Consider the following 6,530-nt stretch of genomic DNA (forward strand, 5'->3'; position numbering starts at 1 on the left):
GACACATCATTCATGGAAGACATAGTTTATACATTTTGTCCTTACATCTCTATTTCCTCCAGAACCTGTGTTTTTCCAAACTATTTTATTGTTAGTTTCTTCTATTTTTTTAAGAGCAATCATAATGGCTATCTATGAAACACTTACTTTATATTTTTCTCCATGTGGAAGCCTTACCACGTTATTCTGCTAAACACCCCAAAAGCCTGGAGAAGTAGGTGTTATTACCTACAACTAACGCAAGGACACCAGGGCTGAGGGGAGCTGTGTGGAGCAGATTCTTAAACCCAAGTCACCTGTAACTCCAAGCTCTTCTTTGAATTCCCCAGCCATTTTTATTTATTTGATGCTGCCACAGAATGAGAGTTCAACTATGTAAAATTATGAGATGCTATACATACATACATACATACATACATGTAATAATATAAATGCTATATATAGCATTTCTTAATTTTACACTATACACACACACACACACACACACACACACACACACACACACACACATATACATTATGTATGTATGTATGGGAGACTGCAGAGATCTCTCAGTGGATAAGACTCTTCTTGCACAGGACTGGGTTTTGGTTCCCAGAACTCACATGGCTGTTTACAATAGCCAGTAACTCCAATTTTGGGGGATCTGACAATCTCTTCAGGCTTCTACTATACTGAATACACACAGTGTATACACATCCATGTAGATACACCATACACATATGGTGTCGCTACCGTCTCCGACCAGCAGAAAAGGAGCGATGACACAGCATTCTTCTCAAAGCGGTTTATTCAGGAACCTTACAGCATGCAAGTTAAAATCTTTTGTCTCCTTTCTGTTTCTCTTTCTGTCCTCTCCACCCCCAAGCGCAGCCCCTTTTATCCTCTCCCAACTCCACCTTCTCAGTCCATGTTGTGTGGCTGCAGTTCATAGGTCCGCGTCATCTGGCCTGATCTTGCATCATGGGTGCACCTGCCCAGCTTGCATGGTGGGAGTGGCTAATCTCGGGGGGGGGGGCCAGGAGGAAATTAGGTGCTAGTCACAAGACCATGCCAGAGTCCCAAGCACCATATTTGGACTGTTGCCACACCGGCTCTCCACAATATGGTTTTTAAACATTGGTTTCAAATGTTTTCAAAAATTAATTTTGGTCCAAAATTAACTTCCTTATTTACAGTGTACATATAATTGGGATTATATAGGCTTCTTTTGGTCAAAAACAGAGAAGGGCTGTACCTTAAACACTCGATTTCAGTCTTTAATTGTCACCTATTCCTTAACAGAATGCCTTTCAACACATTTGAGACCAATGATTACTTGTGTCATAATCATTTCATCAACTTGTAATTTTTGCTGTAATGAGCCAGAGCATCTCAAATCTGTGGCCTGGATCATATCATTTTTTACATCATGTTTTTCCAAATGTGCAATAGAGCATTAAGTATGTAGTTAGGAAAACCTTTCCCATGGTGCACCTGTTTTCTGAACAAAGTGCCTATGTTAATAACTATATTGCCTGTTCATTCATCCACTTAACAAATATCTCATTTAGACACTATGTTCACTACCAGGGGAACAAAGGCAAAAGTGAAATAGACATGTGCCCTGATGTCCTTGATTTAGTAATCTAACTAGGGTAAAATAAATGAATAAAATTAAAAATTAAAATTATGTAGTTTGGTGACTGGAGAGATGGTGCATGGGTTAAGATAACATGAAGACTCATAACTATCTGGAAATCTAGTTTTGGGGGACCTGACCCCCTCTGGTCTCCACAGTCAAAGGTACTGCATACATGTGGTGCCCAAACATACACGCAGCCACACATACATATACATTTAAGTAAATAAACTTTTAAAATGGTATAGTATGTAACTCTGTTTCCTCATAAATTGGCTGTTTTTTATAAAAAAGCACCTGTTAGACTCTTTATCCTCTGCCAGACATATTGTGCGCTCGGATACAATGAGCAATTAATAGAGGCTTTGTTTATATGGCATAGGCACAGTACACGGTAAGATCCTAGGCACTACAGGAACAAACTGAGTCCAAAAGAGTATCAGGGCCTCAGTTGTTGTTTTGTTGTGGGTTTGTTTTGTTTTGTTTCAGAAGGAGACAGGATAAAAGAAGCTTTTCTGTTAGATTTCCTGCCTCCTTCCCGGTACTAAGGACAAAATGAGGAGGCAGGATGGAATTAGAAGGAAAAAGAATTGCTTTCAGCAAAGACTCTGAGGACTGGTCTCTTGGGCATGATAGTTCCCCGGGAACCTTCTACATTGGTGAGTTTAAGGAGATTCAGACATGCCTGAAGAAAGACTGAGAGAGCATCCTACAGAGACTATCTCCTGCCCCAGTCTGCAGTAGCAATGACCTTGAAGAGCAGCCTGGTCATAGGAATCGCTACGTACTATTAGAGAGGAATTCCATGAGTGTCTTAGGTTCCATCCCCCCCAGCTTGGTGATCTGGGCCAGTATCATAGCAATTATTTTTGTTTTATTTTAAGATTGTATGTGTATGGGTATTTTGTGTGCATTCCTTTTTGTGCACCATGCATGCACTGGTTGTACATGAATACCAGGAGTGCATCAGATCCCCTTGACCTGGAATGATGGGTGGTTATGAGCCACTCTGTGGGTGCTGGGAATTGAACCTGTGTCCTCTGAAGAGCAGCCAGTGCTCTAAGGTGCTGACCATCTCTCTAACAATCTGCATGTACATTTTAAATGGACCCTTTTAACAGAGAATAAGCACAATCACTGCAAAGCACATGATTGAAATTAATTTAGATAATGCTTGTCACATTTCGATTACAGTATCTAGCACAAAGAAAGTACTTTACAGATATGAGTTATCAAAAATGAAAGAAATGGAGAAGAGAGAAGATCCACCAAGTGTCTCCAAAGCTATGAGTGTTATTGTGGGCTGAGGAGGCTTTAAGTAAGGGACTGGAAATGTTTAGGTGACAAAACGTCTGAAGTTCCTTGCCTGAAGAGCCTTAGAGGGAAGTCATAAATTGTACTACTATAATCAACCTGAAACATCAAAACATGAAGTGGAAATTTCTGGATGTGTCATGTTATGCAGATTCACCTGGTGTTTCGCTGAAGCCATGGGAGGACACATGACATTTGGGTAGAGTATAAATAGAACTCAGTGGTCTCCATGGACTTTGACAGTGTGCTTGAATAACTAGCATTGCAGCACTTCATTGGTCTCTTGTCCTTTTTACTTTGTTGAGAGAGTCACGGTAGAGAATTTCTCTTGGTGTCCTGTCGGTTTCATTAGATTAAATATTTACATGGACTCATATTTGTCCAACCAACATTAGAATAAAATCATTTATCTTTTCTTGGGTATTGGGATGATGCTAAAACATGATTTTTTCCTTGAGATACACTTTCTGCTTTGGACAAATTCTGGAGGTCTATCAATCTTATACCATGTGTGAAATTTATGTCTTCATCCAAGATGCAGGTTATGATTCTGAAGATCTTCTGTTTCCACTACTCTTGAGGTGGACAGGAAGCCCACTCCACTTGTAGCATCTCAAGAGCCTTATGAAAAACAAGGTATGAGGCACCTGGAATGTTTCACATCATAACAACTCTTAGTTTTCAGATTCCCTGCAATCCTTAATAGTTTTTTTCTTATATTTTGGTTTATCTTAAATGTCTCTCAAATACTGAAATGAAGACATGTCCCTACCTGATGGTGGCATTATGAAATGATGAAGCTTTGATGAGATTGGGCTTAATGGAAGAAGTTAGACTATTGGGGTAGACACTGAGGAGAACTGGAAATCTGGATTCTTTTATTCAGTGTAAGGTGAGCAACTTGTCCACTCATCATGTGTTTCCTATCATAGGTCCTAAAACAATATAGCTGAATGACCATGGATCAAAATTTTAGTCAAAACAAATCTTTGTTCCTTTTAAGTAGTGTGTCTCATGCATTTTGTCACAGTGTGAGAAAGCTAATACGGGTTATTTTGTTTTCATAATGACCAGCTTTGCTTATAAAAACAAATATCATATTTAATATTTTGGAAATAGTTGCTCCTCAAGAGAAACATTTAAGTTTTTGTTTTGAGTTCAGGAAGCAATAATGCCAGGGGGCAATGGAATAGTTAAATTAGTACACAGCAATAGTTTGCTGAGTTTCCTTGGGCAGTGAAAAACCCATCTCACATTGGCAACAACAACAGACCAAAGAAATTATTTTATCCAAGTTTCTCTAAGTGAAGCAATGCGGTTGCTGGTGATATTTATAGGAACGTGGATGAGCAGTGTCAAACAGGAGCACATGTTACTCAAAGACAGCTTCATCAACAGAAGGGATGAACAGCTGCATTCCCAAAACTCTCTTCCCTCCTTGAAGACAGACTCTACTGAAGACTCTCCTCTCTCCTGAGATGCTTACTGCTTTTATAACCTCGTGGACCAACCTTGAGAATTATGTAACTTTATGAGCTTTCCACCTCTAAGATTTCTGAATATTAATGAGCTTTTTTTTCTGCTTCTAAGAGAGGATACTCCAACACAGAGGATATAATGAAACAACAGGAGTCAGTTTATGATGATTGACCAGGGGTGGAAACAGGATAGCACCACAATCTTGTACTGACTCTGCCTTTGAAAAATGTCCTTTAGCCAATTAGAAGGAAGAGAGCAACAAAACCCAACATGAATGTAGCAGCCTCCTTTATTGTCATCCTGCATATTCCTACAGAATTTTGGTTGAATGCCCCTCAGGATCTTCACAGAAGTGCCTTTTAGGCATTTCTAAATCATAACAAGTGTCAAGCTTTATTCTATAGATTTGTTCTGTGGCTTATCCAACATGTAACTGAGTGCCGTATCAAACGTGTTTTTGGCTGAGCTCATAAAACAGGAGAACAACTCAGAGCATCAAGGTAAATGAAGAGTAAGATGAAAAAATATGTGACAGTACATACACACACACACACACACACACACACACACACACACACACACAAACCTTTTGGGTTTGACATTTTTCTTTACTGTGACTATGGCTTTAAATTTTTGATACTTTTTCATGGTTGTCATTTTAGGTGGGACTTACTTTCTAATGATAATTCATTTTCTATGGCATTGCTGTAATCTTCAAGGGAATAAAATCATCCAAGTTGGAGAAACATTGCCAATCAAAAGAAATACCTGAATATTCATGTTTCTCAAGAAATACAATTTCATTTCTACACGTGCAAACATCTAGTTAAGCAAGAATATTGAACACACAATCTGTCTCCATTACTTTTAAAATCACATTAATAGTGAAAACAAAAGTAAAGCACACAGGAGAAGAGATGGCTTGTAAGATCTGGCAGCAGAAACCTGGAATTTGGCCAGAGTATGGGCAACTGACTCTCTCAGCTTCAATTGCACACTGTCTAAAGCAGAAGACGCTAACGAGGAGCCAGATAATACTTTCCTTAGGCTGGTAAAGTGCTCTCAATGTCGAGGAGGTTAATTCTTCTTTTAGGGCACTAGCTGGAGCTGGAAACCAAAGCATATGTCAAAGAAACTTCTAAAATTTTGTGTGTAATTTGTAGGATGAGTAAGTCCCTCTTCCTCTCCCTCTCCCCCATACCTTTGTAATATTTATAACTATGTGGGTGTTTCTTACTTAAAAATGCAAATTATACAAACAACTCTTGCAAAAAGAAATCACTAATTGTTAAGTTTTTTTGAAAATGAATGTCCAAACAATAAAGGGCATGCATCTTAAATGTAGAATTACTTGAGTTTTGACAATTGTAATTAGCAGCCAACAATTATCATGTAGGATACATCCAAAAGCCCCAAGTTCATCCAGCCCTTTCACAACTCAACCTGCCCCACTCAGTTTCTGTATGCAGTTACCAAAGTGGAAGACCACATTTTCTAGAGTTTCCTATTAGTAGGGTCAGACCACAAACACATTTGTATCTGACTTCCTCCTCACAACCAAATGCTTTGGAGAGTGTGTATTGATAGTGTTGGTTGACACCTGGTTTTGTTTCTAAAGAGTATTTCATTGTGTGTACACAGTGAGTGTATTCATATCCTCTCCTAGGCTAAATGTTTGAGTAGTTGCTAGTGTCTTCCTTCCTTCCTTCCTTCCTTCCTTCCTTCCTTCCTTCCATCCTTCCTTCCTTCCTTCGTTCCTGCTTCCTTTCTTTTCCTTTCTTTCTTTCTTTCTTTCTTTCTTTCTTTCTTTCTTTCTCTCTTTCCTTTCTTGGTAATATAATTAAGACTGGGGAGATATTGGTGCTTATGTCTGTGTATATATATGTATTTATCCTGTTTGCTGAATACTCAGGAATAAAATTGTTAAATCATCTAATAACTGTATATTTAACTTTTAATAAAAAATTTAAATCATCCAAGCTATTTTCCAGAATACTTAGCATTTCTAAAAACGTGTATCTGTTCCAAAACTTCCAAATTAGAGGTTGTAAGGAAAATATTTTTGTGTTGGTACAGAATCCAAGCTTTAAAAAATGGGAACTTGAGCTAAGAATGA

The sequence above is a fragment of the Micromys minutus genome, assembly GCF_963924665.1.
Source record: "Micromys minutus genome assembly, chromosome: 15".
Taxonomy (NCBI): Eukaryota; Metazoa; Chordata; class Mammalia; order Rodentia; family Muridae; genus Micromys; species Micromys minutus.